The 24,090-nt window shown below is 38.6% G+C and overlaps 1 pseudogene; it reads left to right on the forward strand.

The window, feature by feature from the left end:
- Window positions 1-4,168: 4,168 nt before the first annotated feature.
- Window positions 4,169-23,567, forward strand: LOC133763765 (protein ecdysoneless homolog; annotated as a pseudogene).
- Window positions 23,568-24,090: the final 523 nt, after the last annotated feature.

Genomic DNA, 24,090 nt, shown 5'->3' on the forward strand with positions numbered 1-24,090 from the left:
AAAGAGAGAGAGAGAGAGAGAGAGAGAGAGAGGTCTTCCATCCATTGGTTCACTCCCCAAATGGCTGCACCTGCCGGAGCTGCACTGACCAAAGCCAAGAGCCAGGAGATTCTTCCAGGTCTCTTATGCGGATACAGGGACCCAAGGACATAGGCCATCTTCTACTGCTTTCCCAGGCCATAATAGAGAGCTGGATTGGAAGTGGGCAGCCAGGACTTGAACTGTCACACATATGAGATGCTGGAACTGCAGATGGCGGCTTTACCCCCTGTTCCACAGTGCTGGTCCCCCCTGTAGGGTTTCTGATGAGAAGTCAGCTGTGAGTCTAATTGGAGATTCTCTGAAAGTAATCTAGTGTTTTTCTAGTACATATTTTCAAAACTTTTCTTTATGTTTTACTATTGAAAGTTTGACTACACTGCGTTGTGGTGAAGATCTTTTTTGGTCATGCCTATTAAGAGTTCTATGTTCCTCGTGTACTTAGACATCCCTTTCTTTATACAAATTAGGAAAGTTTTCTGTAATTATTTGACTGAATAGGCCTTCTAATCCATCCTTTCTTTCTATACCTTTAGGAACTTCTAAGTCCTAAAGGAACTTCTAAGACCCATATGTTGGGTAGTTTGATAGTATTTCATAACTGGCAACTTAAAAATTTTTTTTTCTAATTTCTAATTCTTCCTTTTGGTTTTACTGAGATATTTCCAAAGTTCTGTCTTTTTGCTCACATATTCTTTCTTTGCCTCACCAAGTCTGTTGTTGAAGTTTTTGCTATATTTTTTATTTGACACACTAAATTCTTCATTTCTAATATTTCAGACTGATTTATCTTCAAAATTCCAGATTTCATAGAAGATTTTTCTTCCATGTCACGTATTGATCTCTTCAACTTGTAAATTTGCTTCTCATCAGTTCTGAGTAATCCTATGATCAATCTTTTGAATTCTTTTTCAGGCATTTCATCAGTTTTTTCATGCTCACATTCTAATATTGAAGTGTTGATGTGTTCCTTTAGGAGAGTTGCATTTTCTTCCTTATTCTTGCTTCTTGAATTTCTGCATTTATTTTTAAGCATTTTTGGACATACTTGTTGTTTTTCTCCTTTGATGGCTTTTATCTTTGAACTATGCCTCTGTGGCTTAGTGGAGTGCTTGTTCTTTCATTGAATACACAGAAGCACGGGCTGGGTGTGGCTAGGGAGTTCTGGTCAGTGCTCCAGAGAGAGAGGAATATCCAGGGTGACAGGCAAGTTGGGCATGGTAGATGTCCACTATTTCCAGAAGGGGGGAGGATACGATCACCTCTATGGGCATAATCCAAGCCTCACCTCCTCTTTTCACAGGTGATCAACGCATAGGGTTAGCCCACAGTGGGTACAACACCTACCCGCACTGCTGCATGAATCACACGAAGAATCTGTGCAGTGCTTAGTGTGAGCACAGATGGTGATGAAATGACCCACCCCAGGCAATCAGGGAGCTCTGAGCCTTTGGTGACAGACTCAGTGATTGCCCAGCTATACCCAGCAACCTATCACAAAGTCATAGATTTCACGCATTTTCAGCACAAAAGTTCCCATAGTTATGGGCTGCAGAGGATCCACTCTGCCCTGCTAGCTTGTCCTGTCCACAGAGAGAACAATGATGTTCCCGGGCCACTGACTATGGATTTTCCACCTTAAGGTCTAGAAGAAAGGATTCTTAGACACATACAATCTAGCAAAATTGTATCATGAAGACACAGAAAACCTAAACAGACCAATAACCAAGAAGGAGATTGAATCAGTAATAAAGAACTTCCCCAAAAAAGAAAAGCCCAGTACTGTATGGCTTCACTGCTGAATTGCATCAGATTTTTAAAGAAGAACTAATTACAATTCTTCTCATGCTTTTCAAAACAATTGAAAGGGAGGAAATTCTTTGAAAATCTTCTATGAGGACAACATCACTTTAATTCTTATACTGGAAAAAGATACAACAAAGAAAGAGAACTGTAGATGAACACCTATGAACATAGATGCAAAAATCCTCAACAAAATACTGGCTAACTAAATTCAACAACACATCAGAAAAATCATTCACCCAGACCAAGTGGAATTTATCCCTGGTGTGCAGGGATGGTTCAATATACACACATCAATAGATGTAGTACATTACATAAATAAACTGAGGACAAAAAATAATATGATCATGTCAGTTGGGGAAGAAAAAACATTTGATAAAATACAACATCCTTTCATGATTAAAAACCTTAAGCAAACCGGTGCCACAGCTCACTTGGCTAATCCTCCGCCTGTAGGTTCTAGTCCTGGTTGGGGCGCCAGATTCTGTCCCAGTTGCTCCTCTTCCAGTCCAGCTCTCTGTTGTGGCCCAAGAAGGCAGTGGAGGATGGCCCAAGTGCTTGGGCCCTGCACCCACATGGGAGACCAGGAGGAAGCACCTGGCTCCTGGCTTCGGATCAGCCTAGCATGCTGGCCAAGGGGCCATTTGGAGCGTGAACCAATGGAAGGAAGACCTTTCTCTCTGTCTCTCTGTCTCTCTCTCTCTCTCTCTATCTAACTCTGCTTGTCAAAAAACAAACAAACAACAAAAAAACCTTAAGCAAAATGGGTATAGAAGAAACATTCCTCAACACAACCAAGGCCATTTATGACAAACTTGCGGCCAGCATCTTATTGAATGGTGAAAAGTTGGAAGCATTCCCACTAAGATCCATAACCATACAAGGATGCCCACTTTCACCATTGTTATTCAATATAGTCCTGTAAGATTTAGCCAGAGCCATTAGACAAGGAAAAGTAATCAAAGAGATATAAATTGGAAAGGAGGAAGCCAAACTATCCTTATTTGCTGATGACTTCACTAAGAGACTATTGAAACTCATAAAAGAGTTTGGTAAAGTGGCAGAATATAAAGTTAACACAGAAAAATCAGTAGCCTTTGTACACACAGACAATGCCATGGCTGAGAAAGAACTTCTAAGATCAGTCCCATTCACAATATCTACAAAAATAATAAGTACTTTAGAATACTTTTATCCAAAGTAGAGAAAGATGTCTATGATAAAAGATTACAAATATTAAAGAAAGAAATAGAAGAAGACAAAAAAAGTGGAAAAACCTTCCATGTTCATGGATTGGAAGAATTAATATCACTGAATCATCCAATTAACATCTAACATAAAAGTAATTTATAGATTCAATGCAATCCCAATCACAATACCCAGGACATTCTTCTCAGATCTAGAAAAAATGATGCTAAAATTTATGCAGGAACACGAGAGACTCCAAATACCTTAAGAAATCTTATACAAGAAAAACAAAGCCAGAAGCATCAGAATACTAGATTGCAAGACATACTACAGGGCAGTTATAATCAAAGCATCCCTGTTAGTAGCACAAAAATAAATATTAGACCAATGGAATAGATTAGAATCACTAGAAATCAATCCACACATCTACAACCAGCTAATCTTTGTCAAAGGAGGTAAAAATCAGTTCCTGGAGAAAGGACTGTCCGTTCAACAAACTATGCTGGAAAATTTGGATCTTTGCATGCAGAAGTATAAAACGAAACCCCCATTTTATACCTTATACAAAAATCAACTCAATGGATCAAGGATCTAAATCTATGACATGATATCATCAAATTACTAAAGGAGAACATTGGGGAAACTCTTTAAGACATTGGTATAGACAAAAACTTCTAGAAAAGACCCCAGAAGCATGGGCAATCAAAGCCAGTCCCCAAAAGACAAATACCATATGCCTTCTGTGATAATGAATACAGTACCAAACATGCAATGCATAGGAGTGAAATTGACATTTTGAGCTTTGTTTGCAGTCCTTGTGTCTATTGCTGAGGAACAGTGTTTTTTTTTTCTTGCTACTTGTTGAACTCTTTACTTAGTGTAGGGTTAATCTTATAAAGTAAACAGAAAGTAGAAAATTGTAAAAACTAAGAGAGGGAATAAGAGAGGGAGAAGGAGGAAGTGTAGGGGTGTGGGTGGGAGGGAGGGTATAGTGGGAAGCATCACTAGGTTCCAAAATCTGTATATATGAAATACATGAAATTTGTTTACCTTAAATAAAAAGGAACAAGTAAGTGGTAGATCTTGATTCCAAATCACATCCGTTGGATTCCAAAGCCCTTCTGATCTCTACTAAATCATGCTTCACTTGCCTGTTCTGTTTGATCTTAGTACTCACTCATTGACACCAAAGAGAATTAAGTGGGGAGATCGGCAAAATCAGAGTGAAGATAGGGAAAAGGTAATCAAGAACATTAACATCATTAACATGAAGATGTTCAGGAGATTCCCTAAACTCAACTGGATCTCAAATTTGTATTAGTTTTTTTCTAATTTTTATCTAATTATCAAGAGGCTCTTTTTTTTTTTTTTTTACTGTTTTGGCAATGTAGAATATTGAATTCTAATGGGCAAATTATGGGATGAAGTTGGCAAATGAAGTTGACTGAAAGGCTGGGAAAAATTAAAAAGGAACTTGATGTGTGTATGGAACTATTTTAAGAAAAATAAAAATTTCAGAATCAAAAGTATTACCAGAATTAACATAAAGTCAAACAAACAAACAAACAAACAAGGATTTGGTTATAGTTTTGGATTTTAAATCAATTTTGTTATGATCCATGTTCTATGGAATTGGTACTCTATTCTATGGATAATGAGATTTATGTGAATATTTGAAGCAATGAAATGAGATTCTCATATATGCCATGTAGAGAGATTATGCTATCACCTATATTGAGGAATAGTGATGGGGTGGATGTAGGGGAAGGATCAAAAGTTATATTTCTAGGATTAATGGTGGCCAAGTTGAATGTTCATTGTTATATTGTTAGTCCTAGTGTTCCTGTACAATCCTTTTTCAAGTAACAGACAAACTTAATGAAGAGAGACTAAATATTTGTCATGTCCTGGTCAATAATTCATTTTTCAAGGATATATTTAAAATTCTAAAGCATTTATGTAGGAAATAAAAATCACACTTTCAAAGAAATTTTAATCAAACTCATCTAAGATTTCTCCATGCCACACAATATCTGCAGATTTAAATTCAATTTCAGGAAAACCATATGCAATTTTTAAAAAGTATAAACAGGTCAATGATACAACATATACTCTCAACTAGAAACTCTCTTTGGCACTGACCCTCTGTCTTTCAGTAAGTGTTAGGTATATGAAGACACAGAAGTTTAATGAGATGAATCCAAAGCTTCAGAGCGGTTGTTTTTCTTCTCACAAGAGTCTGAAGGAAAGCTGGAGAGACACTGAATTATCCCCATAACTTCTCAAAAAAGCCCTGGAAAATAGTGAGTGTTGAGTAGGCAGTCATGAAAGTGAAAGCCTTAGATCAGAAAAGACCACCTGGAGAAAAACCGTAACTATCAAATTAAAAGGCTGTGGAACACAGTGCTATTAACTTAAGAAAAATGAATTCATCAGAATACAAACTTGAGAAATTGCACCTAAATTCTGGGAAAACTTATGAAAAGAAAAAGATTATGAGAATAATAATTAAAAAATTATTAATATAAAAACAGATTTCATGTATTTCTAATTGAATTTTTTTTTTTTTTTTGGACAGGCAGAGTGGACAGAGAGAGAGAGAGAGAGAGAGAGACAGAGAGAAAGGTCTTCCTTTGCCGTTGGTTCCCCCTCCAATGGCTGCCGAGGCTGGTGCGCTGCGGTTGGCGCACCGCACTGATCCGATGGCAGGAGCCAGGTGCTTCTCCTGGTACCCATGTGGTGCAGGACCCAGCCACTTGGGCCATTCTCCACTGCACTCCCTGGCCACAGCAGAGAGCTGGCCTGGAAGAGGGGCAACCGGGACAGAATCCGGCACCCCGACCGGGACTAGAACCCGGTGTGCCAGCGCTGCAAGGCGGAGGATTAGCCTAGTGGGCCTTGGCGCCAGCTGTAATCGAATTCTAAGAAGATAACCATACTTCCCTCCCACTCTCTCTGAACAAAATATAGGAAATAAAAATCTACTTAACATGCATTTCAGAATGACAAAGGAGGGGAAAAAATAAGGGAATAACATCTCTGAGCCAAAGGAAAATATTTATGAAATTAGATAATCCCTAAGTACAAAATAAAATAAATTTTAAAATATTCATACAAACATGTATCTTTATCTTAATGAATGTTTTTAAAAATATTTGAAAACAGAGGAAAATATGCTAAGCAATCAGACTATTTAGATGATTAAAATGCTATAAAAATACCCATTAAACAAAAAAATGAAAAAAGTCTACTCCCATTCACCATATTAAAATAAATTAATAGTATATCAGTACATACATATTAGAATGGTTAAAAAAAAAGACAACACCAAGAAGTGTTGCAAGGACTGAAATAACAGGATCATTCATAAATTTCTAGTGAAAGTATAAATGGTGCTGCCACTCTGAAAAACATTTCCATAATTCTTTAAAAAACTAAACTTTGCAGCTGTGATACAACAATTGCAGTTCTTGGAACTTATACTAGAGTGCATGTGCACAACAGGCTATTAAAATATTTAATACTGGTTCATGACATTTTCTCATATTATCTCTTTTAATAAAATATTTTATGTGTATTTGTGCATGCTTTGGGGAAGTAATTGACAGAAACTGAAGCTCAGGAGCAATGCTGACATAAGAATTCAGTACGCAGACTAAGAAAGCTGGAGGTGAAATTAAATGTTACATTATCATCTTAAACAATACAACAAAATAGACTCAATATGAATAATGATTTAAATGTAAAAAAATTAAATAGAATTGGAAGAGAATTTAATGCATTTAAGCATTTCACATTACTTCAATAAATATTTACTTTAGCATTCTGAGATTTTTCTTGGGAGTCTAAATGAGATCCCATTAAATAAACGATTCATGCGGCGCCGGCACACCGGGTTCTAGTCCCGGTCAGGGCACCGATCCTGTCCGGGTTGCCCCTCTTCCAGGCCAGCTCTCTGCTGTGGCCAGGGAGTGCAGTGGAGGATGGCCCAAGTGTTTGGGCTCTGCACCCCATGGGAGACCAGGATAAGCCCCTGGCTCCTGCCATCGGAACAGCGCGGTGCGCCGGCCGCAGCGCGCTACCGCGGCGGCCATTGGAGGGTGAACCAACGGCAAAAGGAAGACCTTTCTCTCTGTCTCTCTCTCACTGTCCATTCTGCCTGTCAAAAATTAAAAAAAATAAAAAATAAAAAAATAAACGATTCATTGGTTTACCACATAAAAATTAGTTTGAGTGTTAAAAACTTATTATAGTAATTAAATATAAATTACAAATCAAGACATCTACAAATTAATGTCCAGAGATTCTTACAAATTACCCAAGAGAAAATTAAGAAAAGATACAATACTCATTTCATATGAAATCATTTCAAATCATCACAGAGCAAATATAATTTTTATAAGGGAGATTACTTTTTTCTTCAAAGAATTTAAATATTACAATACTTCATTTCAGTAAAAGTGAAAGAACCTAAACTGTGGCTTCAATAAGTGAATTTGACAATATTTATTAGGATCCTTGAAGTAGCAATTTCACATTTAAAATATTAGTTATTTGCAAATTTTAGCTACCAGAACACTCCTGTCAACTTTATTTATAATATAGAAATTTAAATGAAAAAACAACAATGGACATTCCTAAATACAAAAATGGCAAATTGGTTAAATTAATTTTGTTCTATATGTATTATGGAACACTGTGTAGTAATTTAGAATTGTCTTATAGAAGAACATTAAATGGCATGAAAAAATATAAAAGATGTTACCTTAAAAACTAAAAAAGTGAGGGAGAGGGAAAGAGGGAGGGAGGAAGACAAGGGGAGGGAGTAAAGAAAGAAAGAGGGGGAATATCATTATATTCTTAGAAATGTATCTACAAACTGTATGGAGTCTGTTAAAAACTAATTAAAAACTTAAAAATTAAATTAATCAATTAAAATAAAAACAAAAAAGAGTACTTCAAAATCTAGAAAACTGGAAAAAGATGTTTGTTTTGGTGCAAAAGTTTTTGAAATCCATGCAGTTTTTTTACAACATGCATTTTCCATGAACTTTCTAAAAACTTCTCATATGTTTTGCTTAATTGATAAAGGAGGCTACAAAAAACTATTTTCCTCATATACTATTCACTGTAAAATGAAAATTTATAATACATGTGCATATATATAAACATATATATATAAGTGTACTGGTACCTACAGACACATGTATTTAATCACATGCACACTTAGCCTTCAGTTCTATCCCTTTATTAATATTCAGTGGTGCAGTTACAAGTGTCTTTAATTACTTTTTTGTATTTTATATTTTTACATTATCCACAGTGAAAATATACTAGTTTTTATTTGCAGAACAAATATTTGGATACTATTGAGAATAAAACACTGATAACACAAAATAACCCATAAACAATTGGAAGGTATTTGGTATAATGACAACACATAAACATATTTTTCTGTTTTCACATAGCATGTTACTTAAATAAATCTTTTTTTTTTTTTTTTTGACAGGCAGAGTGAACAGTGAGAGAGAGACAGAGAGGAAGGTCTTCCTTTGCCGTTGGTTCACTCTCCAATGGCCGCCACGGCTGGCGCACTGTGCTGATCCGAAAGCAGGAGCCAGGTGCTTCTCCTGGTCTCCCATGGGGTGCAGGGCCCAAGCACTTGGGCCATCCTCCACTGCATTCCCGGGCCACAGCAGAGAGCTGGCCTGGAAGAGGGGCAACTGGGACAGAATCCGGTGCCCCGACCAGGACGGTGTGCCGGCGCCACAAGGTGGAGGATTAGCCTATTGAGCTGCGGCGCTGGCCTTAAATAAATCTTAAAAAAAGACACAATTTGCCCTAAAGAAACATTTTCTAAGGATATATATAATTTACCAAGAAGTGCCAATGGCCAGTAAGTATATCAAAATTTTTGCCTTTGCTAATAATAAAAATCAAATTAAATCAACACAGAGATTCAATTTCTTTACCACATTTGAAGTATTGATAAATATAAATTCAGTGCTAGTAAGGGGTAGAATAGTATGCACTATTTTCGTTTGTTTAAAGATTTATATCATTTCTAGGAAAGCCAATTTGACATTTCTAGGAAAATCAATCTGACCTGATTACATAAAGATCCTTTAATGTTTGCACTTTTCATGGAAGGACCCCTTCCCTTCTGACAGAAGACACATGCCGCAAATATGTGCCCCTGTGTAGAAAACCAGAGGGCAGTGTTTTCATTTGTATGGTTGTTTAGTGCTGATGAGTATCGTGATAAAGTGAACTGATCACTATTAGAGATGATTGGTTCATTTACGAGACCATGTATTTAAGGAAATATTTTGCAATAATTAATTTTTGGAGGAGATTTAGTACTTTTGTGTTATAATCACCATATAATATTAAGTGAATAAAAAGAACATAACGGTCGGCGCCGTGGCTCAACAGGCTAATCCTCCGCCTTGCGGCGCCGGCACACGGGGTTCTAGTCCCGGTCAGGGCACCGATCCTGTCCCGGTTGCCCCTCTTCCAGGCCAGCTCTCTGCTGTGGCCAGGGAGTGCAGTGGAGGATGGCCCAAGTGTTTGGGCTCTGCACCCCATGGGAGACCAGGATAAGCACCTGGCTCCTGCCATCGGAACAGCGCGGTGTGCCGGCCGCAGCGCGCTACCGCGGCGGCCATTAGAGGGTGAACCAACGGCAAAGGAAGACCTTTCTCTCTGTCTCTCTCTCTCACTGTCCACTCTGCCTGTCAAAAATAAAAAATAAATAAATAAAAAAAAAACATAACATTGCTTACTAATGATAAATTTCTGATTTTAAATATGTATACTGTATAAAATACTAAAAGCTCATAGGCAAAATTTAAAAGTGATCTACTTTAAGTGGTAAAAGGAGATTTCCTTTTATTGTTCTAGATTTCCAAATTTTCGACAATGAACTACATTTGTTCTATATTAGTAATAAAGTCATTAAAAAAGAAAATGATGACAATATAGGTAATATATTTTGAGTTTATAATAGATCTGTGCTTACATTTTCTTCTCACTACTATGGTTTAGTTACCATGATTATATTCCTCATACTAGATAAGAATAAATTGAAATTTGGAGCTTCATATAATTTTGCAGTTAAAAGATTTTGTAATTATATGGATAGTAAATGGCAGGACCTGCACTTAATAAAGAAATTATAATGAAAATTTAGGCTTTCAACAAGGCATATGAAATTTAAATTAGCTATAACTTAAGTGCATGTCTCTTTCCACAGTGTTGACTTTTTACTACTTATTGCACGTAGGACTTTAACAGTCTATTGCACATATCAATTCTTTTTGTGTCTCTATGCTTTTGTACGTGACATCACTTCTGCCTGATCCCTCTCCTGCTCCACTTGTCTGATCCCTGATTCTCAAAACTCAGCTCTGCATGATGCTTCCAGAGAAGACTAGTCATCTTACCTATTTTTACACATCCTTTAAAAATAGCTTAATTGGACATTTTCATTACCAATTTGTACCCCAATCTGTAAAGTCTGTCAGTATTAAGTGTCTTAGTTATCTTTATAGATAGGAGCTTGTGTTTGTCTAGAATAATCTTTGTATATGTGTTTTGGCACAATTGATTGGATTAATGAATGACAGAATTCATTCTTTGTGGTGTTTCCACTCACCACTAGAGACTTGTTGTTTTCCATGACTGTTCTTCCTTTGTCAGAACTCCCTTTACATTAGCAACTGCGCTTAATGACTCATGTGAAGTGTGTGGTGCTGGTGTTGAGGTTTGAGAAGGCAAAGGAGGCAGAGATGAAAAGGCTGTCTCAGTTTCCACTAGGCTTCTGGGAATTACAGAAGGAGTGCTGGCTCCCTGTCTCTGTTGTGGGTGACACTGCAGAAACTAGGGGCCATTGTTGGCCCATGGGTTCCTTGCCAGTCCCTCCAGAACTTTCCTAGGGATATCCCTTTTTCTGCTCATTTGACTGACTGTTCCAGGAATAGGGCTCTGCTTCTTGAAGACCTCAATAGCCAGATAATCGTCCTAAAACAGTAGTGCACCTTGATGTCCTATGCCTCACGAATGTTCCACCAAGGCAAGTCTTCCTTGAGTTAATCAGAGGCAAGTCAAGGCTGAGAGGTGGGTGTGTGACCTGCTGAAGCTGCAGGGCCTGGAAACTTTCTGACCCAGGAAACCTCAGAGGACAGGACTGGAATAATATGAGGAATACCAATCTTCTTGAGCTTCAGATCTCGTTTATGGTGCACAGTGGACAAGCTGAGGTCTAGGGAAGAAAGGACATGATGAGATCTTCCCAGTGTGCACCCTGTAATAGAATAAGGTGTATATAAAACCTGCCTTTTAAAATCTCATCTAACTGAGCCACTGAACTTGAAAAAGGGCCCTGGGGTGATTTGGTGCTTGCTAAGGAGCCTTACCTGTGTCTAACGGGGCATCTGCTGGTCAGCTCTGTCGACTCCCTTGCTTCATGCATGTTCTTCAGTATGTGAGGAGCTCTTCCTCTGTCTCAGAAGAGCCACTAACATCTGGAGCTTCGACCAGTTCCCTGCTGTCTTCTCTGCCAGTCTTGAGTGGATATACTATGTGAGTGGGCCACACTCCCAGCTCTGACGTTGAGAGTTATTCCCAGCTGTGTCTCATTTTCCTTGGGGCTGGTAGAAAGATTGGAGTTGGAATTTTCCCCATGGTATTATTGGGTTAACCTAAACTCTTCTTTCCTTTCCTAAGGGAGCCTGACCTCTCTTAGGTTGATTGTCCTTTGAGACCATGATGAATTTCAGATGTCAAAATTCAAGAATGGGGGAAGAGGGTGGCATAGTGGGTAAAGCTGCCACCTGCAGTGCTGGCATCCCATATGGGTGCCGGTTCAAGTCCTGGCTGCTCTATTTTCGATCCAATTCTCCATTTTGGCCTGGAAAAACAGTAGGAGGTGTCTCAAGTCCTTGGGCCCCTGCACCTGTGTAGGAGTCCTGGAGGAGGCTCCTGGCTCCTGGCTTTGGATTGGCACAGCTCCAGCAGTTGCGGCCATCTGGGGAGGGAACCAGCAGATGAAACACCTCTCTCTCTTTCTCTCTCTGCTTCTGCCTCTGCCTCTCTGTAACTCTGCCTTTCAAATACATAAAAATAAATTTAAAAATTCAAAAAAGGAAAACCAAACTTAAGGGAAGAGGCAATAGCACTTTGTTGAAATAAAGCACCAAAACTTAAAAGTCAGAGGGACCTAAGATTAATCTCAATTCTGGTACTGTCTCATTCATGATACTTAGAAATTTTGTCAAACTCTCTGGAATTCAATCTTAGATTGCTTGTTTCATAGGACTGGTGTTCCAATGACATGAAATGACAAAATAATTGAATCTATTACAGAGCTAATAATAAATATTCATTAAGTATGTACTAAATGTCAGGTGTTCTAAGCATTAGGTTACAGAAGTAAAAAAAAAAAAACAAAAACAAACAAAAAAAAACCACCAAGAAACAGATATGGTTCTTCTGCTCATAAACCTTGCATTTCATTGGGAATCCAGGTAACTACAAGTGAACAAATAATAAACAAAGAAGAACATAAAGCTAAATGGTAGTTATTAAATACATGATGAAGGAAATTGGGACTATGGTAGAAGAGAAAGAACTCAAATGTATGGGTTTTAATTAAAAGATTTTGATTATTATATGGTCCTATGCTAGTCACCATTATACAGGAGACAGATCCCTGGGACCTTGGTTATTCAAGTGAATTGAGATTAATAAATTTTTAAATAGCTAGTGAACAATACAAAAAAAAAGCAAAATGGTATCAAATAGGTTGATTTGGGCTTTTAAAGTCATTTTGCTTCAGAGAAAAGAAAGCTTATGATTTTTTATGTAGCACCATTTTAATGGCAAAACAATGTGGAAAATCCTTTAGTTACATCAATAGGGAATTGATTAATAGTTGTGTATTTTCCCATGGAATTTAAAGGAATAACCTGTCAATATATACTAATATTTATATTAACAATCAAGGTGGACACCTAGTGCCCCCCCCCAGTTTTTTCTAATGTGCTTTCTCAGGCACATTAGCAGGCACATGAGCACATTAGCTAGACTGGAAGTGGAGCATTAGCACTCAAACTGGCACGCAAATGGGATGCCAGCACTGCAGGCAGAGGCTCAACCTTCTATGACACAGTAATGGCCCCATAAAATTTGTTATTAGGAAATTTCTGCACGGATATATAAGAAATTTATAATAGTTGTTGGGTCTATGTGAGTGCATGGGGAAACATAGATCAGGATTGGGAGATATGTATTTTTTTTAAGGATTTTGTTTATTTACTTGAGAGGTAGAGTTACAGACAGAGGGAGAGACAGAGAGAAAGGTCTTCCATCCACTGGTTCACTCCCCAGTTGGCTGCAATGGCTGGAGCTGGGCTGATCTGAAGCCAGGAGCCAAGAACTTCTTTCGGGTCTCCCATGTGGTTGCAGGATCCTAAAGACTTGGGTCACCTTCTACTACTTTCCCAGGCCATTGCAGAGAGCAGGATCAGAAGAGTAGCAGCCAGGATATGAACTGGCACCCACATGGGATGCCAGCGCCTCAGGTGGAGGCTTAGCCTACTATACCACAGCACCAGCCCTGAGACTTTTGTCTTTGACTGCTTATTATTTTATACTGATTAGACTTTTGACTTAAACTACTTGATTTGGAAGTAATTTTAAATTTACAGAAGAATCAAAAAGTAATTTGGAGAGTTCCTACATACACTTCACTCAGTTTCACCTAATTTGCTCATCTGACATGACCATGGTTCATTTCTTATTACTACAATATTAGCGTTGATACAATACTCTTAAATGAAGTACAGGCTTTATTTGAATTTGATCATTTTTCCAACAATTGTCTTTCTTTAACTCTAGGGTTCAAACCAAGATTACATTTAGTTATCATATATTTTTATTTTTTCCTCTAATCTGGGACATTTTCTTGGCATTCCCTTATTTTTCCTAACCATTAGTATTGCTTGGGTATTTTGTGGAATGTCCCTCAGTGAGGGTTTGTCTGTTGTTTTTTCATGACTAGACTTTTTATAAATTTTTTTGAGGTAGGGGCATGTGAAACAGCACAGATGTGAGGTGCCCTTCTCATAACAAAATATCCCCATGTGTGCAATATTGGCATAACTTAGTACTATGCTATTAACCTGACTCAATGGTTAAGGTGAGGTCTGCTGGTTTCTCCACTGTAGAGTTACTCCTTTTTCCTTTTTGTTCTTTATTTCTTAGAAGTGAGGTACTAGGTCTAACTTACACGCACGGGAGAGTAATTAATTCCAACCTCCAGGAAGGAGTCTGACTGAATTCTTATTATGTACACATCTCTCTTATAATAAAAAAAAGCACTATTTGAAACAAAGCCAAACTTACATTTTACCTCTTCTTCAGTGATTCCTAATCTGATGACTCGTAAAAAACTTGTTCCATGTCTCAGGTTTTTTTTTTTTTTCTGTATAAAATACATTGAAATCCATGCATGTAAAGGGACATCAAAATTTTGTGGAAAATGCCTATTATGCAGAAATTTGCATGAATTTCAAAACTTTTTTTGCACCCCAATAAACATATTTTCTTAAAACATTGATTTATTTGAAAGGCAGAATGATAGGGGAAAATGGAGGGAGAGAGTAAGAGGGTGGTGGAGTGGGAGAGAGAGATTGATCTTCCATATGCTGGTTTACTTCCAAATGTCTACAACAGCTAGGGCTTGGCCAGGCTGAAGAATGGAACAAAAGACTCCATCTGGATGTCCCATGTGGGTGTCAGTGGTCTAAGCACTTGAACCATAATCTATTGCTTGCCTATATATCTTAGCAGGAAGCTACATTGGAAGTGGAGCAGCTGGAACTTGAACTGGCACTCCAATATGGGATACCAGCGTCAAAAGTAGTGGTTTAACACACTGCACCACAATGCTGGCCTCTAAACTTATGTTTTTCTTTCTTCTTTTATTTTTAAAGATTTATTTATTTATTTGAAAGGCAGAATTACAGAGAGGCAGAGGAAGAGACACAGAGAGAGGTCTTTCATCCACTGACTCACTCCCCAGATAGCCTTGATGGCCAGGGCCGCACCGATCTGAAGCCAGGAGCCAGGAGCTTCTTCTAGGTCTCCAATGCAGGTGCAGGGGCTCAAGAACTTGGGCCATCTTCTATTGCTTTCTCAGGCCAAAGCAGAGAACTGGATAGGAAATGGAGCAGCCAGGACTTGAACCAGCGCCCATATTGGATGTGCCACTGCAGGTGGCAGCTTCACCCGGTATGCCACAGTGCTGCCCCCCTAAACTTATCTTTTAATTTCTCTTTCCAGGAACTTTTTGAAGCACCCTTATAGGATGCTTTTTGACTGGGGACTTGAGCTCTGCCATCAGGAAGGGAAATGGGCTTTCCAGTTGATACCAGGATGGTCACTACCCCTGCTATTGTTGTCTGCCACACCATTTCTGCAATTACTGAAGATTTAGGATATTTGTATATACTAATTCTTCTGCTTCAAATATTGTTCCTCCAAATTTTTACATTAATTCCCATACAATTATCTAATACCACTCCATATGTCTTTTTTTTTTTTTTCAGGGAAGTATTCTCCGATCCTGGATGTAAATCAGGTCTCCCTCTTTTCTTTCTACTCAGAGAACTGTGTCCTTTTCCTTCATAGCAATGCTAACAATTTGAGAATCTGCATTTATTTGTGCAGTGCTTTGTTTAAATGTTTTTACCCTCTTTGGTCTGTACTCTCCTAAGGACAGAGCCTCAGTTTTGCCTATCACTGTAAATCTAGTACTTAGCGCTATTGCTAAGGGTTGATAAGTGAAAATGAGTGCCATGAGGACAGTGAGCAGGCTTTTCAGCAATATTTTAGAAATAAGGATTTAGGTGAATGGCAGTGGCAGTGAAAATGGAAATTGAACCAAGGCTGAGTAAGAATAATTTTGTCAAGGAAAAATTAACAATGTTAGAATACTGGTTGAACTCTTCTACTTGTAGCACTTATCTGCATAGAATTATAACAAAGTACTTTGTACAACATCCATTTGAAAGTATTTATTTATTCTATTCTAAAGGCAGAGGGACAGAGAAACAGAGAAAGACAGAAAGAAATCTCCTACTCACTGGCTAACTATTCAAATGCCCACGATGGCATCCTGGGTTGGGGCTGGGCCAGTCTGAGCTAGAAGCATAGAAATCAGTCTGCCTCCCACATGGATATCAGGGACTTGGGCCATCACTGGTATGCATAGCAGGAAGCTGGATTCAGGAGAGGATCCAGAACTACAGTTCAGGCACTCTTGGGGGGTAGCATATCAACAGTTATGCCAAATGCCTTATTTATTTATTTATTTATTTATTCATTCGTTTGTTTGTTTATTTAATTTTAAAGACAGAGGATATATAGAGAAGGGAGAGGGAGAAAGAAACAGCCAGAGAGAGTGAGCTTTCTGTTCTATATCTTTTTTTGTTTGTCTTCCCCACTGAAGCAGGCAGGAGCTCCTAGAGAGCTGCTCTTGAACAGCTGTACTCCTAGGATTTAGTATAGAAATTTTCACTGATTAAATTGAAGAATATAGCAATAACACATAGAGTCAGAAAAAGGAATAAATAGCAAGCAAACATGTTTTTCAATATCTTGAGATTTGGAGACCAAGTCTGTCTGGGAGCTTTTTGTTGCTTAATGTATGGCACTAAACAGAAATGTCCTGGAGACAATTGGAAATATGGAACTCATATCTCAGTGATGGGTCAGGGTTTTACAGAAATAATTTAGCGATTTTGCATGCATTCAATCATTTTTTAATACCTTCTGTATGCTGGGCACTGGATCAGGTCTAAGAAATAGAAACACAAATGATAAACTGTCCTTACTGTGTCCTCAATGCATTTAGATATACAATTATATTTAATGCTTAACAGTTATAGGCATGACATACAATATCTGTACAAAGGAGAATGAGGCCAGTGCCGGGGCTCAATAGGCTAATCCTCTGCCTGTGGCATCAGCACACCGGGTTCTAGTCCTGGTTGGAGCACTGGATTCTGTCCTGGTTGCTCCTCTTCCAGGCCAGCTCTCTGCTGTGGCCTGGGAGTGCAGTGGAGGATGGTCCAAGTGCTTGGGCCCTGCACCCACATGGGAGACCAGGAGAAGCACCTGGCTCCTGGCTTCAGATCAGCGTGGTGCGCCAGCCGCAGTGCGCTGGCAGTGGCCATTGTGGGGTGAACCAACGGAAAAAGGAAGATCTTTCTCTCTGTCTCTCTCTCACTGTCCACTCTGTCAAAAAAAAAAATGAGCCCAATATTAGAGTTGAATCTTAAATGATCCACAGGAGTTAGCTTTGTATGGGTAATACAGGGCGAGAGGCAGGAATTATAGACAGAGACATTTAGTAAGCATAGAAATTTTATAATTATGTCTACTTTATTCTGAGTAGTTTCTTAGGGAAAAATGTAACTTTATTAGTTCTTTCAAAGACATCAAAGAAATAGTTTGCTATATATGCTAATAGCTCACTCATTCATACCTATTAGTCTCAAAGTTATTACTCTTATGAACTTCCTGAAGCTTTTTGGGCTTCATACTGCATAGAATTCTTTTCTTTATCTCCTAACTTCTTGCTAGCTTTTGTCTCTATATCTTAGAGAACTAACATGCTATGTTGAAAAGAACACAATTTTTGAGGTCAATTAGACTTGGATTCAAATCCAGATTCTGATATTTATTAGATGTTACTTTGTCCTGTATAAATTCCTTGATAATACCTCTGAGTAGTAGATGATTCTTTATTGCCAAACAGGCAGTCCACTGGGAACAAGTGGGATGCTGGGATGGCTCAACACATGCAAATCAATATACATGACATTTCACATTAACAAGTTGGTGAATAATAGATATTTCAATAGATAAGAGGAAGCATTTGATAAAATACAATATCCTTTCATGATAAAAACCTTACGTAAACATTGTATAGAAGGAACATATCTCAAAACAATTAAGGCAATGTATGACAAATCCACTGGCAGCATCATATTGAATAGGGAAAAGCTGGAAGCATTTCCATTAAGATCTGAACCAGACAAGGATGCCCATTACTATTCAATATAGTATTGCAAGTTTTAGCAAGATTCATTATCAAGAAAAAGAAATCAAAGGGATATAAAATGGAAAATGCAAGTCAAATTATCCCTGTTTGCAAATGACATGATTCTATATATAGGGGAACTAAAGGACTCCATGAAGAAACTATTGGAACTCATAAGAGAGTTTGGTAAAGTTGCAGGGTATAAAATTACCACACAAAAATCAGTAGTCTTTGTATGCACAGACAGTGTCCTGGCTGAGAGAAAGAACTTGTAACATTGGTACCATTCATGAAAGTTACAAAAAATTTAAATACAATGTGAAAGACCTCCACAATGAAAATTTTAAAAAAAGATAGAAATAGACACAAAAAAAATAAAAAAAAAAACTTCCATGTTTGTGGATTGAAAAAATTAGTATCACAAATGTACATTCTATCCAAAGCATTTCCAGATTCAATGCAATCCCAATCAAAATACCATTCTTCTCAGATCTAGACAAAAAATGCATAAATCCACATGGAAACCTAGGAGGAGAGCCCTAACACCTAAAGAAATTTTAAACAGCAAAAACAAAGCTGGTGGCATCACAATACCAGATTTCAAGAATACTACAGAGTAATTATAATACAAACAACCTTGTACTGATACAAAAATAGACATGTAGACCAATGGAACAGGATAGAAATCCCAGAAATTAATCCATGCATCTATATTCAACTAATCCTTGATAAATGAGCTAGAATCATCTTGCTGAGTAAGTACAGTCTCTTAAACAAATTGTGCTGGGAAGATCGGATCTATGCATGCAGAAATATCAAGCACGACCTTTTACTTTATACCTTACAAAAATCAACTTACAGTGGATCAAAGATCTGAATCTACAGCCTGATACCATCAAATTACTAGAGAAAAACATTGTGGAAACTCTGCAAGATATTGGCATAGGCAAAGATATCTTGGATAAGACTTTAGAAGCACAGACAATAAAAACAAAAATGGGCAAATGGTACTACATCAAGCTAAGAAGCTTCTGAACAGCAAAGGAAATACTTAAGTTATGAAGCAACATTTAGAATGGGAGCAAATATTTGCAGATAAAGGATCAATATCCAGCATATATAAAGACCTCGAGAAATTCAACTACAAAACAAACAATCCAGTTAAGAACTGGGCAAAGGACGTGAACAGGTATTCCTCAAAGGATGAAATACAGACAGCCAACAGGTACATAAAAAGATACATGTGATCCTTAGCTATCAGGGAAATGCAAATGTAAACCACAGTGAGGTTTAACCTCACTCCAATTAGAAAGGTTATCTTCTAAAAAAAAAAAAATACGCTGCAAGGATGTAGAGAAAAAGGTACCCTGACACACTGTTGGGAATGTAAACTAGTTCAGCCAATCTGAAAGACAGTATGGATATTCTTCAGAAATCTGAAAATAGATCTACCATATGATCCAGCCATCCTAAGCCTGGTAATTTTCCCAAGGGAAATGAAATCAGTGTATGAAAGAGTTACTGGTATCCCCATGTTTATTGCAGCTCAGTTCACAATAGCTAAGATAGGGAATCAACCCAAATGTCCACCAACTGATGACTGGATAAAGAAAATATCTGCTGGTTCATTCCCCAGATGCCCTCAACAGCCAGAGTTGCGCCGATCCAAAGCCAGGAGCCAGGAGCATCCTTGGGTCTCCCATGTGGGTGCAGGGGCCCAAGGACTTGGGCCATCTTTTTACTACTTTTTAGGCCACAGCAGAGAGTTGGATTGGAAGTGGAGCAGCTGGGACTCGAACCGGTGCCCATATGGGATGCCAGCACTATAGATGGTGGCTTTACCCACTATGCCACAGTGCCAATCCCACTACAAGGGATTTTTTTATGAAGTGCTAGAACATTCATTTTACTGTGATGATGATGGTTAATTATAAGGAATTTAATTATAGGACAGATCATCAATGAGTGTTTAGGAAGAACCCTGAGGAGGTTAAGGAGGATGTATTGGAACAAGGTGTATATCTAACTCTGCAGCATGATTAGAGGCAAGGAAATCAATGAGGTGGCTCCTGCAATAATCCTAGTGGAAATATAAGTCAAGCTCAAGTTTGTCTCCACAAGGTGATTGGTTGAAACCCTGGAAGCTGTTGGGCTTAGAGAGCACACAGGAAGAGAGAAGAAGGCCAATGACTGAACTCCCACAAGAATAGTTTAAAAGGACTTGGAAAATAACAAAAAAAATCTGCACTGGGCTATATAGGAGGATAACAAAGGAGCCATGGTTATGAAAGGCAAGATGACAGAAGGCTCCAAGAGCAATGTCCCATTTACACAAGCATCCAAGAACATCTTCCAAAATTTGATTTCCTTCAGAATTTCTCTAGACCATGAGCTGGTCCAAATTCAGTGTAGCTTGACTGCTGTCACTTGGTCTCTTCAGATCTCTATCTCCAGGATCCTACTCTCTGAGAGCGCAAACATGCTAGAGATGAAACAGTAAAAGACCAGGAGTCAGCTAAGTTTCTCTCCTTCCAATGCACAGACTCTTGACTGAGGTCTGTTATCACTGACTCCTGTCCTTCACCCTCGGGGTTGCTGATTAACCAGTCTATTAATGAGCAGTCACTGGCATGGCCTCATTAAAAACGTTGTTAATGAGGCACTCTGCTGTTTAGGGAGCAGAGCTGACTGAGGGTCTCTGTGGCCTATCCTGGGCCTGCAGGGAAAGCTGAGATGAGTAGACAGGATCAGACCTAGAGAGAGGGCTACTGGCTTAGGCAGAAGAGCTGTGAGTCCTAATGAATTCATCTTGGCAAGAGGCCATCTCTGAAGCTCAAGTGCCTGCTGGTCTGTAGGTGTGCGGAGAGTCCAGGTCCTAGAGCAGAAGTAATTTTCCTCTGAGCTGTCTCTTCTGCTTACTGCCTGCTCTTTGACCCATTTTTCTGGTGTATTTTAAATTCTGAAGCTAAAATGTCGCTTTCCATGTACTGAATTTTGGTCTCCTCTCTTTTTTTTTAATTAAAAAATGAATTACTTTTGTTTTCTTTGAAAGGCAGAGTTACAGCTTGAGAAGCCCCAAGGTCTCTGATCTCCTAACTGATGAATTACAAATGTCTTTTGACTGGCTCTGTTTTTCAGGTTTCCCCCTTGTCACCCATTCTCCACACTACTACCAAAATAACGTTTCCAAAATACAGTTATGTTTCTTACTTTTTGTCAAAAATCCTTGAATTAATTTACATAGTTCACAAAATAGTATTCAAACTTTACTTCAACGTAGAATGCCTTTCGAGACTCTTCCTACCTCCCCACATCATCTCCCTTGTTTCCCTCCTACATCATAATCTTTGTTCTTATTATCACCAGCCACCACCAGTGCCGTCACATCATCATCATGTTTAACATTTCCATAGAAACTATTACATGTCTATCTTTGTCCTTTAGTGGTTCACATATTTTAATCCTCTCAACCAAGCTGTGACATAGATGTTATGACTACTCCCACTTTACAGAAGAGGGAACTGTGGTACAAGAGATGCTAAGTAACTTGCCCAGTGTCACATAGGTGTTAAGTGACAGGATCAGGATTTAAACCTGGGCATTAGGGGTGGCCAGACAGAGCCTGGACTAGGCTGTGGCGGCTGGTGGCAGCTTCTTGATCATCTCACACAGAAGGGGCAGCCGAGGAAAGGTGTCACAGCAGAAAGGCACAGAAGAGGCACTAGAACCATTTCAAAAACCTCATGTTTGCTACTGTGGAAGACACTGTGGAATACTGTCTGTTCCTGATACCAGGTCAACTAAGGGTCCCAGAAAAACACAGAGGTTCTTCAGAAATACTTATTTTTATGACCAGTTTGTACCCATGCTGGTCTCCTATAACTGGCAAAATCAACCTTTCAGTTTCAAATATAAACCTGGGAAAGGAGATATTCCAGCTCATATGTTCGATATGACAAAGTTTGGGGATAACACTGAGGATGAATGGTTTATTTTTTATTTAATAAATCAGATTACAAAGGAATTTCCAGAATTAGTAGCCAGGATTGAAAACAATGATGGTGAATTCTTGTTAATAGAAGCTGCCAACTTTCTTCCTAAATCCTGATAGTAGTATCAGCAGGGTGTTTTTCCACCATGGGGAGTTGTGCATTATTCCTGCACCAAGGAAATTTGGAGCAGAATCCTGGTTACCTACCATACCCCCAACAGTTCCACAGGCATTGGATACAATGTCAATACATCTGGAAAAAGCTGTGGCTTCAGAAGCTATACGAGCTGCTATAAATAGAAGCATCAGAAGGTACCCAGAAAAATTAAGGCTTCCCTTCACTGAGTATACTTTTCCTTCCAGTTGGCATTGCAGCAGTGCTAAAGCAGTGCCCCAGACCAGTGCAGCCATCCAGGTTCTTTTCCTATGGGACCCCATTGATCTGCAAATGTGCTGTGTTTTTAAGACATTCTTGCTCAAAACACAAATAATGACACCAGCCACTTTCATTAAATGTCTGTATGCACTGTTGGTATAACAAAGGTTTGTGCCTGACAGGAGTGGATAGGGGTTGCCTCCTCCACCTCATCCCCAAGTACCGGGCCCATGAATTGGGCATGAAGTTGGCTCATGGATCTGAGATCTTATGCTCCAAATGTAGCCCACATTTTTCTGACTCCAAGAGATCCTCATGACTACCTCACCACTCTGGGCCAGCTTCCTCCAAAGTGTGAAAAAAGAACTTTTAAGGAGCTGATAGAAGCTTCTGCTCTGTACCAGAAAAGGTTTGAAATGGCAAATAACTACTTCCAGCTCTCAGCAAACTGGCCAGAAAGTTCTCTTGCTATGAGTCTAGGTGAAGAAATCTTAACCTTATGACAGACAATACCATTTGAAATAGAGGAGCTTAGGAGAGAAGAGGCTGATCTTCCCCCAGAGGGTAATGATAAATGGCTAGATCTCTCATCAGATCAGTTGGAGCAGCTACTGCAGGAAGCTGCTGATAAAAAAGAATCACAACCCATGGCTCAGCTCTGGCCATTGTGGACATTTGGGGAGTGAACCAGTGGATGGAAGATCTCTATCTCTGCCTCTCTCTGTAACTCTTTCAAATAAGTAAAAAAAAAAAATCTTAAAAAAAGAGATAATTTGAACACTTTTAGTGGCATATATCATCCCAGCAGATTTCTTCACAAAAATAATAAAAAAAGAACATGAGCCTGAACCAAAGGTGATTCCAGATGGCTCATTTGTTAGCCAAACAAGGAAAGTTTTACGAATGATTACTTAATCAAATCACTTTTTATTGCAAAAATAAAATGTGTTCATAGAGAATGAACTTGACTGTTACTCTTTTGGTCAGAACAGATTCTTGAAGAACTGAAGATATTGGGAGCAATCAACATTTTGAGTGGTTTCTTTGATTGTGGCTCTTGATGAATCAACCGATGTAACTGATGTCACTTATTTGTTTCTTCAAAGAGTTAATGCAAGATTTAAAGTTATTGAAGAATTAGCCTCATCATGGACAAACAGGAAAGAATAATGCTCAATGAAGCTGAGAAAACACAAAGTCCAGTTTGTTGTGGAATCTGTTAAAACATGTTACAACTGATGTTAAAAATACAGGCAGAGAAGTAAAATATATCCAAGCACTTGGGCCCTCTTTTGCTGCTTTCCCAGACTCATTAGCTGGATCAGAAGAGGAGCAGCCAGAATTGGAGCAGCCAGAACTGGAACCTGCACCTATTTGGGATAATGGCACTGTGGAAGGCAGTTTAACCTGCTACACCACAGTGCCAGCCTGTGTTTTTTATTTCTGTCTCACCAGTAGACTACATGGACTGATTCAAACTCCATATGTATTTTTAGTGACTTAATTATATCTTATAATATCCATTTGAGTGAATTAAGAATAGTGATATCATTGTATGCACAGAAACTGATTTCTAGGAAAAAA

The sequence above is a fragment of the Lepus europaeus genome, chromosome 7, assembly GCF_033115175.1.
Source record: "Lepus europaeus isolate LE1 chromosome 7, mLepTim1.pri, whole genome shotgun sequence".
NCBI classification, from domain to species: Eukaryota; Metazoa; Chordata; class Mammalia; order Lagomorpha; family Leporidae; genus Lepus; species Lepus europaeus.